The 14,289-nt window shown below is 35.6% G+C and overlaps 1 pseudogene; it reads left to right on the forward strand.

Moving 5' to 3' along the window:
* Positions 1-13,654, forward strand: part of LOC118934463 (DNA-directed RNA polymerase I subunit RPA49-like) — a 39,616-nt pseudogene extending 25,962 nt beyond the window's left edge.
* Positions 13,655-14,289: the final 635 nt, after the last annotated feature.

The following is a 14,289-nucleotide window of genomic DNA, read 5'->3' on the forward strand; positions in this document are numbered from 1 at the left end:
AGTTTAGGGAATCCATTGATTAGTTCTAACATTCTTGTGGATTCTTTTGGATTTCCTACGTGTAAAATAGGCAAACAAAGACAAATTTACATGTTTTCAATCTGCATGCCTTTTATTTCCTTGCCTCATTTACTTACTCTGCTAAGACTTTTAGTGCCATGTTGAATAGACGTGTTGAGAGTGGACACCTTGATTGTCCCTGATCTTTGAGGAAAATCTTATAACCTTTCGCCATTGCATATGATATTAACTGTGGGTTTGTCATATATGGACTTTGTTATGTTAAGGCATTTTCCTACTTTACTCGATTTATTGAGTTTTTATCATGAAAGGATGTTTAATTTTGTCAAATACTTTTTATGCTTTCATTGAGATGGTCATATGACATTTACTCTTACTCTGTTAATGTGATGTATCACATTTATTGATCTGTACATATTAAACCATCCTTGCATCCTAGGGAAAAACCCAATTAATCCTGATGTGTGATCATTTAATGTGCTGTCATATTCAATTTGCTAATATTTTGTTGAAAATTTTTGCTTGTGTTCATCAGGGATATTGACCTGTAATTTTTTTTTTTTGTAGTGTCTTTTTCAGCCTTTGGCAATGGAGTAATGATGGCCTTGTTAAGTGAATTTGTGATTGTTCACTCATCTTCAGTTTTTGGAAGAGTTTAAGAAATATTGGTGTTAATTTTTGAAATATTTGGTAGAATTCACCACTGGAAATATCTGATCCCGGGATTTTCTTTGTTGGGAGGTTTATGACTACTGATTCAATCTACTTATTTTCATTCGTCTATACATCATCTGTTTTGTCATGATTCTGACTTCCTAAATTATGTTTCTAGGAATTTGTCCATTTAGTCAAGGTTATCCAATTTGTTGGAATGTAATTGTTCATATTAATCCCTTAATATTCTTTGTATTCTATGATATCTGTTGTAATGTCTCCCCTTTTCTGATTTTGCGTCCTCTTTTTCTCATACATAATCTAGCTAAGTGTTTGTTAATTTTGTTTGTATTTTCATAAAACCAGCTCTTAGTTTTGTTGGTATTTTCTATTATGTTTTCATTTCTATTTCATTTATTTCTGCTCTGAATTTTGTTACTTTTTTTCCTTCTGTTAACTTTGGGCTTAGTTTTTAATGTTTTTTCACTTCCTTGAGGCATAAAGTTAAGGTTGGTTATTTGAGATCTCTGTTTTTTCTTAATTAGACATTTATTGATATAAACTTCCCTCCTAGAACTGCTTTAGTAGCATCACATGTGTTTTCATATGTTGGTTTCCACTTTTCATATGTTTCTAGATTTTTAAAATTTCTTTTCTGATATAGTGATTGTTTATGACTATGTTTTTTGAATTTCCACATATCTAGCTTTCCTGCTGTTATTGATTTCTAGTTTCATGCCATTGGGGTCAGAAAAGACACTTGGTATGATTTCAGTCCTCATAAATTTGTTAAGACTTATTTTGTGGTCTACTATATAATCTAATTTGGAGAATGGTATATACATGTTTGAGAATGTGTATTCTACTGCTGTTGAATGGAATGTTCTATCATGTCTGTTAGTTCTATTTAGTCTAAAGTATGATTCAAGTCCAATGTTTCCATGTTGATTTTATGTCTGGATGATTTATATATTGTTGAGTATGGGGTTCCTTTGCAGGTTACAATTTTCTCTTTCTGCTTTTAGGATTTTCTCATTGTCTTGGATCTTTTTTTTTTTCCTTTGAATATTTCTTTTTTTTTTTTTTTTTTTAATAATTATTTTTTTATTGAAGGGTAGTTGACGCACAGTATTACATTACATTAGTTTCAAGTGTACAACACAGTGGTAGAACATTTATATACATAATTCGAGGTTCCAGCTATCACCCTACCAAGCTGTTACATTATCTTGACTATATTCCTTATGCTATATGACAGTTTATTATATGTATCTTAGAGGAGATAATTTTTATTGAAATTATGAGGTGACATTAGCTTCATGAACTTGGATGTAGAAATCTCACCCAAGGTTTGGGAAGTTCTCAGCCATTATTTAAATATAATTTCTACCTACTCCTCATCTCTTTTACTTCTTGACTTCCAATATTTCACACATTGGTTCTTTTGATGATGTGTCATAGATCATGCAGCCTGTCTTCACTCTTTTTTATTCTCTTCTTCTTTGTCCTCTAACTGGGTAATTTAAAAATTCCTATCTTCTACATCACAGATTTATTCTTCTGTTTGACCTATTCTGCCCTTGATGCTCTCTGTTGCGTTTTGTTTTTTAATTTCATTCATTGAATTATTCAACTACAGTATTTTTGTTTGGTTATGGTTATTTATTATTTGTAACCCTTTGTTAAACATCCAAAATTTTCATGTACTGTTTTCTTGATTTCTTTTAGCTTTTTTAATTTTCTTAGAAGAGCCATTTTGAATTTGTTATCACATAGATTATAGATCTCCATGACTGGTTAGATTATTGAAGATTATTGTAACATTTTGATGATGACACGTTTACTTAATTTTTCCTAATCCTTCAAGATTTGCATTTACGTCTTTGCATTTGAAGAAGCAGTCACATTCTCCTATTTTTACTAGCTGCCTTTGTGGAGTAACACCTTCTGTTAGTCCTGCTACAGATTCTGATGCTTTCTCAGACCTTGTATGGATACAACTACTCCTTGATTCTTGCTCCTTTTTGTGGAAAAATTAAGCTTGTATATCTTCTCTCAAACCTACAATACAACAGGCCAATCAGTATTCTCTATTTCTAGAATGGAAAATCAATTCATATATCTGTTAATGCAGCTTTTCGAAGTACATAATAAAACTTTTCTGTCTCCATTTTTTTGTTATTTTGATCTAAGACTGAGTAGATGAATTATGCCAATTGTGATGCTGCCAGATTTCCTTCCTTCTCTAACAATTTTCTCCTATATATATGTTGCTGCTTTGCTACTCAAGACAGAAAGAGTCACAACTATTATAATTTCATTTTAGATCACACTTTTAATAAAAAGAAAAATTAATTATCTTTATGTAATACTTTTGTTTTCTCAAAGGTGGTGCTACAGCTCAAGTTTGTGTTTTCTACATGACCTGCAGATCCTGGCCTGCTTTCTGTGTGAAACTTGCTCTTTCCATTGCCCTCAGTTGTGTACTCAAAAAGCCAATTCAGAGTTAGCATGTGTGAGTGAAGCACATGGGGAATTGGGGTTTCCCAAGGCCAGGTTTGGAAGGATCTGTAGATTAGGCTTTCCCACTGTTTCATGAACAGTCTTCCTGATGGAGTCCACTATGCAGTGAGCAGGAACTGTGTCTCCTTAATGACTTCTGGGAATCTTATCCACCAACCTCCTTTCTCTTCCTGGTCATGAAGATTCTAATTTGGTATTGCAGATGCTGAAAGAAATAAACGAGTTCTTTGGTAGTGCTCTGAACAGGTGTTGAAGCCAAATACTCAATTACTTGTTCTCCCTTTCTCTTGTGGAAAAATTATGAACCAAGAAGGTTTTACTTATGCTAAGCTATGTCACCTAAGGGGAGGAGTGAGTTGGTCAAAGTCAAATTCTTTCTCTTATTCACTCCAGTTAGTCCAAACTCATATTTTTTGATTCACCAGCATAGTAGAACTTCTCATCTTGAAGCCTGCACTTCCACAAATGCTCTTTTGTCCATGGGTGACTGCCCAAATCTGTGTTCTCCAGGTGCATCCAGAACATGGGTTCTTACAAAACTACTCTGCTCCAAATATTGTTGTATAGTTGGTGTTTTCCAGGGAGAACAAAGTATTGGGGTTTCTTAGTCAATCATCTTGCTGACATCACTCCTGTCATTTCATTTTTTAGGGACCTTCCTTTAGTCATTCTTTAAAGTTTAAACAATAAATTGTCTTAGTATTCCTTAGTTTGAGATTGTCTTTATTTCCCCTTTATCCTGAGAATATTTTCACTTAACAGTTCTTTACTTTGTGATTGAAAAATATTTTGCCACATCCTTTTGGTCTCCATTTTAAGATAAGAAATTCACTCTCATCTGAATTGTTTCTCCACTATACATTATGTGTTGTTTCTCTGTGGCTACTTTCAGAAATTTTTCCTCATTTTTAGCTTTCAGAAGCTTGATTATGATGTAAATTGGTATGGATTTACTTTTATTTGTCCTTTTTAGTGTTATTTAGCTTCTTGAATTTGTGTGTTACATATTTCACCATATTTGGGAAGTTTTCAGCCATTATTTATTTGTATATCTTCCAGTACCCCCCCCACTGCCGTCTCCTCTCCATCTGGAACACTGATGACACAAATGTATCATCAACCCTTTTACTATAGTCCTATGGGTACTATTCTGTTCACTTTTTAAATATATTTCTCTGTTTCTCAGATTTAATAAATTTGTATACAATCAAGTAAGGTTTTTTTAAAACAGTGACCTTAAAGGAAAATTAACCAAATTTGTTAAATCTCCATTCTATTATTTATACAATCCAGCGAGGTTTTTCTAAAATATCAGTTAATATATTATATTGTTCAGTTCTATGATTTCCATTGGGTTCCTATTTTTGAATTGAAATTATTTGCTGAAATTTTCTATATTTAATATATTTCAAGAAAATTTGCTTCCTGAAATATTTTTTAATGATGGCTGCTTTAAAGTTCTTGTCAGATGATTCAACATCTAATTAATCTCCTTTTCGGAATCTGTTGAATGTCTTTTCTCATTCAAGTTATAGTTTTCTGGATGTGGTTTCACCAGTCTTTTTTTATTATATCCTAGACATTTCAAATGTTCTATCATAAAACCTTGGATCCTATTTAATCTTCTTTTTCATCAGCCTGTCCCCTTGTTGATATGTAGCATGTTGGAGAAATGGAGATGTACATACAGTCTCTTTTGTCACCACCCTGGCAAAAGTCTAGCACTAGTTCATACTACCTCGTTTCAGATGAGTGGAGTGTAAGCTCAGCTTCCTATTGGCTCTGCTAATGCCTCCCTAGTGAAAGTGTGGCACTGACTTGCACCATCTTGTTGACTCTAGGTGGCATTGTAGGGTCAGATTCCCACTGGGCTCCACTGCCACCAGAGGAGGGAAAGAATCAGTTGCCAATTAGCCTGCCTCCCGTCTCATTCGATCCTTAATGATACCAAACAGGGGTGGAGTATTCTCTTCTCACTGGGTTTCATTGACATCTAGGTGGGGTAATGGTGACTAAATTCACCTCAAATTACCTCTTTAAGACTCCTTGATCCTGTTTGTAGATAGAGATTCAGTTTACCACTGGACCTAACTGACACTACTCTGGAAGGAAGATCAGCACCTGCCAGGGAATGGAAGATCAGATTTCTACTTAGTCCTGTTGAAACTGCCAGGTGAGGGTAAAAATTTTCCACTAGTGTTTGACTGGAGTTGTGTGGAAACTGTCAAAAGTATTTTATGTACACTAAACCACCCTTTTCTGAGTTCTTAGATTATAGGCAGTAAGCTTTCCTTGGATCCCATTTAATCTGTGTTTGTTGATGTTTCTGGGTTGCAAATTTCTCCAATGCTTCATTTAGGATATATGGGGTACAAAAATAAAGCTACTGTGTCTCACCTTTATGCTTTTCATCAAATTCCAAGGTCCTTAGTCAGTACACCTTCATAGTTGCACTTTTCAGAGTCATCATGTGCTTTTTCATTGTGTTATAATAAGTATTTTTTTCTGGTTTTCAAAGCAGGAACTGGAAGGAATGGAGTTTCTTCATCTTAGCTGGAGGTGTAAGGCCTTACTTTATTCTTAATAGGATTAAAATCGTACTAAAAATTTTAGAGAAAATGATTTTTATAATTCAAAGAAACTGAATACCAAATATGCAACAAAATACCATTCAATATAACATAAAGAAATTAGAAGTGAGTTTAAAATGATTTTATGACTATGAGAGAAAAGTCAGGTGCAAGTAATTTGAGAATAATTTAAATAGAGGCTTTTTTTCACCACTATAAATCAAAGTATTTTTCAACTGGAAAGTGACTTTAGTAAACTAAGTAATACAGTGCTTTTTAAAGTTTCTTTATAATGCACTGGCATTGAAATTTGTGAAGGAAGACTAACTTAAAAACTATATGGATGTTGTTTTTTGAGGTGATGAAATTATGATATGTGGTATACATATATACATACACATGCAATCTCCATTTGTTAGAATAACATAAAAATAAAAATTCATTTCTGAGTTTTAGCATACTTTGAGAATTTTATTGACAGTTCCAATTTTTGTACTATAATGACTCAAGAAAACTTCCTGATTTAGCATTATCAGTAAACACAAATTATGTAAATATCTTGAGTAAAATAACATACTTACTGATTTGCTGAAATGAAGACAAAATATTTTAAAGAAATGTAATCATTTTTAAATTATATATATTTTTTATTCCTCTAAATATCATCGTCTAGTAGTAGGACACCCAGAAATGCTCAAAATAATCCTTTCCTATACATGGAAAACATAACTATATGTATAATTTTGAACTTTATTATTATTATGGCATATTTGTGATGGGGAGATAAACAATTTTTTGAGAGTTAGCTTGATATGTAGTATTGAAAAATTGAGATTATGGGTCTTGATTTGTACTCTTCTTCCTATCCATGCAAATATTAAGGGCATACCTGAGTTGGAGAAGGTATGCAACTGAAAGCAAGAGGGCTGTTTGCAAGTGGCTATATATGGATTTTCTTGCTTTCCCTACAAAACTATTCCCATTACCATCACTACCATCACTAACATGCATACCTACACACCCAAGGGGATTGGAGATATATAGTCTGCAGAATATGATAAACAATTGCAGGCTCAGAGATCACAGACACAGATCAAGAATAAGACCTAGTGCTAAAAATAGGGAAATTAAGTGAAACCATGCATACTGAATTTATTTTCTGTTACCTTGTCCTGTACTGAAAATACCAACAGCTAGGAATATATCTCATCAGTTAGACTAGAAAATTATTGTCTAAATATACTGAATTAGTCCATAGAAAGGCTATCAAACACTGACTTTGAGAGTTCCCCAACAAAAAGACTTACTTTTTCTTTTGCCTGATGGTCCTGCAGTTAAGCACGTTACAACACAAGGGCTGCTCCCACATTTATGGAAGTTCTAGGTAGCATATTAGTAACTATCTTTTAAATATGAATAAAGAGGAAATGTTCACATGCTATTTAGAGAAAGCATTAATTCCAATTAAAGTCCAAACTAACAATGATATAAACACACAATGCAGGTTGGAAAACGTAACTAAAAATATACCTCCAGAAAAGTTAATTAATATCCTCAAAGAAGATCTACTTTATCCCATAAAGCAAGAGAGTTCTATGAAAAAGAAACAATCATAACAAGAAAAAGCTCATGTAAATTAACATATACTTAAATGAAATATTCAAAAGTTTTGGAATATAAATCTGAGGCTATGTCCCAGCATTTCAATCTAAAGGAGAGATTAATGAAAATAGGAGAGGAAATATAAGGAAATGAAAAAACAAGAGATTCTAATATATGACTAATATGAATTTCAGAAAGAAAGAACAGAAAAAATTGAGGCAAATGAATTATCAATCTATAAGATAATATTTCCATGAACTCAAGGAAATGTCTGCAAATATGAAAGGGCCTACTGAGTGCCCAACAGAGTGTGTGTAAAAGAACCCATACAGATGCATATCTTCATCAAACTTTAGTGTACTTGAGATAAAGAAAAGATTACAAAACTTGCAGATAGGAAAGATAGACTAAATACAAATAAACAGACATCAAACCTGCCTTGGATTTCTCAACAGCAACATGGAGATCTTAAATATGCAGAAAAACCTTAAAAAATCTGAGTAAGTTCCTTTTTCATCTTAAAGGTCTAAACCCAGAAAAAGTGTTAATAAATGTGAAGGTAGACCAAAAACATTTTCAGACATGCAAAGTTTGAAAATTTTGCCATTTTTGCACACTTTCTTCAGAAATTATTGAAGGATATGTTTAAGCATAAGAATATAAAATGTTGAAACAAAATGTGTTCAAATAAGTAAGAGGAATATAAAATCAAGAAGGCCTGATTACAAAGGGCAATTACAATCTGATCTCAAATCAGTGGAGAAAAGATGGACAATTAAATAAATGCATCAAGATAATTGGATAACTGGAAAACCATATGCAAGAAAGATAACATTGGAACCATCTTTTTGACTATGCAACAAGATAATTTCCAAATGAATCTGAAATTAAAATTTTTTTAAACATTTAAATAATGAAAGGAAAAATAATTCTTCTATAACCATACCATATAAACCATTCCTAGTCATTATTCATAGTAAAGAAATATGAGAAGAAAATATTGATATATTCATTCAGTTACATAAAAGTTTAAAATAAATTTATCCATCATAAATAATTTATGCAACATAAAAAAATTAATTAAAAACTGGGGAAAGTATTTAAAATTAATATCACATTCAAATAAGTGAATATTCCTGGGGGGGTCAATAATACACAATGGGGAAAGGATAATTTCTTTAGTAAGTGGTGATGGAAAAACTGAGTATCCACATGCAAAAGTCTGAAATTGGATTCTTTTCTTACACCACACAGAAAAGTTAATTCAAAATGGATTTAAAGACTTAAAGGTAGACCTGAAACTATAAAACTCCTTGAAGAAAACATGGAGAAAAGTTTCTAGATATTGGTCTTGGTAATGTGCCAATAATTCCACTTCTAGGAATTTACCCAAAGGAAACAAAATCCCTGATTCAAAAAGATATATGCACCCCTGTGTTTATCGACACATTATTTACAATGGCCATGTTTTGGAAGCAACCTAAGTGCCCATCATAAATGAATGGCTAAAGATATGGTACATATGTACAATGGAATATTATTCAGCCATAAAAATAGGAAATCTTACTATTTGTGACCACATGGATGGACCTGGAAAACATTAGGCTAAGGGAAATAACTCAGTCATAGGAAAAATTCTGCATGATTCCTCTTATTTGAGGGATCTCAAAGAGTCAAACATATAGAAGTAGGCAAAAGAATTGTGGTTACCAGAAGATGGTGAAAGTGGGATAAGGTATTTGTTCAATGAGCATAAAGTAGCAATTTTTCAAGATGAGTACTTTCCAGAGATTTGCTCTACAACATAATGCCTATAGTTAATAATAAAACATTGTGCACTTAAACATTTCTTAAGAGGGTAGATAGATCTCATGTGTTCTCACCAAAACATGAACAAAGTTTTGAAGGAAACTTTTGGAGGTGATGGATATGTTTATTACCTTGATTGTGGTAATGGTACCATGAATATATACATATGTCCAAAGTCACCAAATTATATAAGTTAATTACACACAGTTTTTTGTGTACCAGTTGTATCTCAATAAAGCAACAGAAAAAAACCTATACCTGTTAGGTTTCTATATGTCACACTCATATAAGCTTACTTGACCCAGTGTGATCCATCAGGGTTTTGCAACAGCTCTTTCCAATTAAACATTGCATTTCAATAGTTACATTGCTTTGCATTCAGCAATCAGTGGAGAGAAGCAGACCCTGACCCATCAGGATATTCTCAGTTATCCATGAGTTCACAGTGTTAAACCTTTGAATCAAGCTGGACTGTAGCAGACAAATTCACCCTTTGACCTCCACTAACCTCATAACCTACATTATCAATTATTATTATTTTAAAGAAAAGACATGGCAGACTTGTGAGAGACCTATTGGGAAAATCTTTTATTTATTTTGAAATATAGTTGATATACAGTATTATATTGGTTTCAAGTACACAACATATTGATTCAAAAGTTATATACATTTTTGAATCCTCACCTCAACTAATGTAGCTTCTGTCAACATAGAAAAATGTTACAGAACTATTGACTATATTCTCGATGTTGTACTTTCATCCTTGTGACTAATTTATGATTGATATTTTGTGCCTTTTTATCTCCTTCACTTATTTCATGTACCTACCCCAACCCCTCCCACATGGTAACCACCAGTCACTTCTCAGTGTCTATGAGTCTACTGCTGCTTTGTTCATTTTCTTTTGTTTCGTTTTTAGATTCCACATATAGTGAAATCATATGGTGTTTATCTTTCTCCACCTGCTATGGGTGGAATTATGTCTCCTCCAAAAATTCATGTTGAAATTCTAACTTCTTGTCTCTTGAATGTGAAAAAACTTGGAAATAGGGCCTTTAGGAGGTAATCAAGTTAAAATGAGATCATTAGGGTAGGCCCTAATCCAATATGATTGGTATCCTTATAAGAAGAAAAAATTTGGATACAGACATATATAGAGGGAAGTCAATATGGAGGCACGAGCAGAAGACTCCATATATAAGACAAGGAGAGAGGCTGGGAACAGGTCCTTCCATCATAGCCCTTAGAAAAAACCAATCAATCAGACAATCTTAGACATCTAGGCTCCAGAATTGTGATATAAAAAATTACTATTGTTTAAGCCAAAAATAATCCATAATTAATAAAAGTTTCTGAAAATATAGAAGAAAAAGACCAACAAACTTGTTGAAATGGGATAGAGATATGATCAGACATCAAAGAAGAAATTTAGGTGAGAAGATCAGAGGGACATGTCAGAGTAGGAGGGTCTTGAGATCACCTCCTCCCACAAACACACTGAGGCTGCAATTACATGTAATGCAACTCACTCTGAAAATGACTTAAAGACTGGCAAAACAGATCTTACACAGATAATGACATAAATAGAAAGCCACATTGAGAAAGGTAAAAGGGACAGAGATGCAGTTCAAACCCACCCCTCTGTGCAGCAACCCACAAATGGTAGGGATTGAGGCTCAGGGGAGCAAGGGTCCTAGAGTCCTGAACCTGGAAAACAAGCCTCCATAATACAGGCCTTGAAAATACATGAGGCTTATCTGCAGGAGAGCTGAAGGGCTATATAGGAAATGAAGAATTTGCTTTTAAAGAGCCAGTGTGCTATATCAATTTTTCTAAGACACAACACAGAAACAGCAGTTTGTAAAGTACACCTCGGTTATATGTGAAGGAGATTCCTTGACTTTTAGGGTCTATTGATTTATTGACTTAATTTAGGATGAGAGCAGCAGGGATCTCCAGAAGCTTTCTCCAGGAGCAGAAGTGCTGGCAGGCGTCATTTTTCTTAACTTTCTTCAGTCTAGTTGGCAGAATGCTTGGAGGAACCGGTTCTGACACTCTCCATCTACCATTCTCACACAATTTGCCCTGCCTAGGTATTCCCCTGCAGACTCACCCTACCGATCCCACCACAACAGGTGCTGCTCCAAAGTAACTCTGACCCTGCCCCACCCAATGAGAAGCCTCAGTTGGGACTGGCATTCCCTCAGGGTGACTACTGCTGCATCATATCCAGAAGGCAGCCCTAGCCAGGACTAGCACCCTGCAGCATGACTTCTGCCCCAGAGAGTGCAGGAGCTAGCCCCACCCATCATCACACCTACAGTAGAAACACCCAGGCCACTCAGGTAGCCACACCAGGAGCCTTCCCTCTCTTCCAGTGCACCCAAAGGAGTCATAGCCAATCATTGCAGAGAGCCAGGCTGAGGGACAGACCTTCCCAACAGCACACCTGCAGTGACTACAGCTGAACCTTTTAGCCAACCACAACAGGAGCAGGCCCTTAATATCAGTATGATCACAGCAGTCATGGCCCAGCCACAACAGGAGGGTGCAAGGGAACAATGCTGGAGTGCCTGGTTCTGGTTACCAGGGAGATTTCACTACGTGGTATCACAGGATGCAGATGACATAAGGCCACTACTTTCAAGACCAGGAGACAAAGCTAACCTATCTCATATAGAAAGAAAAAGAGAGTCAGAAAAAATTAAGAGGAAGAGGAATATGTACCAAATGGAAACAATACAAAAAAACAGAAAAAAACCCTAACTGAAATGGAGATAAGCAATCTATCTGATAAAGAGTTCAAAATAATGGTCTTAAAGATAATCACTGACTATAGAAAAGAGTAGGTAACCTCAGCGACAACAAAGACATAGAAAATATAAAAAAGAATGAAGACCAAAGAATACAATAACTTTAATGAAAAATACATTAGGGGGAATCAAAAGTAGCAGAGAGGATGCAAAAGATTGGATCAGTGCTCTTCAAGATGGGATAGTAGAAAACAAGCAAGCTAAACAGCAAAAGGAAAAAAGAATTTTAAAAGTGAGGAGAGTGATTTAAGTTAAAGGCCTGGCAGCCCAATGGGCCAGATGACAGGCTGGTGTTGTTGAGTGAAAGGTGGCAGTACTGTGGGAAGCCAGATGAGAGCCAGAGAGCTGTGCTGGTCCAGTTCTTCAGTGGGAAGCTGCAAAACCAGGGAACATGTGTTTTATTCTGTACAAGAGCAATGACTGCAAACCCAAGGAAGAGGAGTCAGTGGATCCTGGCAGCTGAAACAGACTTTCCTATGTAAGAAGCAATTTTGGAACTGGAGCCTTCAAATGCAACACTATGTGCAGGCTCTTTGTGGGAATTTTGAATAAGACCTCTGGACAAATGGAAGATGCTGAATTGTTCAATATGCAGCTACTGTTTTCAAATGAATCATTTGAGAGTGAATCAGCACTAGAGTCAGACCAAAATTTTAGAAAAAAGATGGATTCTTTCACTGAACCAACAAGTGGGCTCTGAACTCTAGAAGAATGAACAGAATTGGCAGTGAATCTTTGAATTGTGCAGTACCTAAGCTACAAAGAATATTACTGATGCAAAGGGTGTAGCTACTCTGATCAATGATGCCATCCTCGATGACTTGCAGAATGATCCCCTTTACCTTCCTCCCTCCCATGCTGATGCAGCCAAGCTTGAAAATGTGTATAAGTTTGAAGACATTTTTTCCCTACAGTATATGGAGCTCTTCAGAGCCCATCTGAACCTTTGAGAAATGTCTAATCAGAAGAAATACTAAAGACTAGTGAGGATAACAGTCAGTGCTCCTTTGTCATCGATGTGTTGAAGTCTTTGTCTTCAAATGAGGAGAGCCAAGACCACCAGGCCCAGTGCATGTGGTTTCTGGATACCTTCATCAAATTTTGAGCACAGAAAGTGATTAAGTGGAAAAGTGCTGTGGGGCCTGGGGTTCCACAAATTATCAACATGAAACTGCTAAAGCATTTTACTTGCTTGCCCTACAACAATGGCAGTCTATGGAACTTAATTTTGAATTCTATGAAGGCAAAGATCACTGTGTATGTGATCTAATTTGCCTTGCACATAAACAACTTCCAGACTGACCTGACAATGTTGCAGAGGGACTTGAAACTCAGTGAGAAAAGGATGACTAAGATAGCAAAAGCCATGAGGCTGAAGATCTCTAAAAGAGGGTGTCTCTAGCAGCCAGCAGGGAGGAGGATCACAAATTGAGCCCTCTGTCTATCCTGTTGCCTTCAGTCCAGACCTCAGACTTCCAATCAAAGCAGAAGAGAATCATCCAGCAGTGTGCTTTCCAGACAGGTCATTCTGACCACACCCTAGCCACTACTTTTAATTTCCATTTTTACTTTTTAAATGAGAGAAAGACTTGTTTTGGCATGGGTACAAAGCCAGAAGCAAGGATCTCAGTCATGCTTGTTGTAAGCAGAAACATGAAGTGACAGCCATATTGGACTTTGTCTCTCTCCTTCGGTGTTGCTGTGATTTTAAATGGCAGATTGTTTACATGTGTGGATGTGGGATGGTGGGGCCTGGGAAAGTTGGAGTCAAAAGATCTTGCAGGCTTAGCACTGGCTCGAATCTAATGGACAAAGGTTAATAGGAGAAATGTGAAGTGCCACACTCAGGTCTGGAAGGACCAGTGGAGTACATGGTAAGAGGAAGGTACAGCTCAGCAGAGCTGAAGGGGAGGGTTCAGTCTTTATCAGGAGCTAACTATGGATCACCAGTGTAATGTAGTCACCAAACAAGGCCAGGTTAACTTGAGGCTGCTGTAACAGAGTGGAACCAAATCAGAGGAAGTGATTAAATGAACCATTTGCTCTGTCTGACCAAGTCTCATAGAGGGCAGGGGTCAGCTCTGAAAGCCACGTTTTTGAGAGTGATGAATCAGTCAGAGTTCAGCAAAGAAATAAATTGTTCTAAATATCTTAAGAAAGGAATTTAAGACATGGAAAAATGCTATAAAATTATTGAAGGGCTGAAAGAGTGAGAATCAGGAGGTTGCCACTGGAACTGCTGTTTAAGAACATTCTGGGGTTTCCTGCCAGGCATCAAGAATTCCCTTATGCCCCTT

Source organism: Manis pentadactyla, chromosome X (assembly GCF_030020395.1).
Source record: "Manis pentadactyla isolate mManPen7 chromosome X, mManPen7.hap1, whole genome shotgun sequence".
NCBI classification, from domain to species: domain Eukaryota; kingdom Metazoa; phylum Chordata; class Mammalia; order Pholidota; family Manidae; genus Manis; species Manis pentadactyla.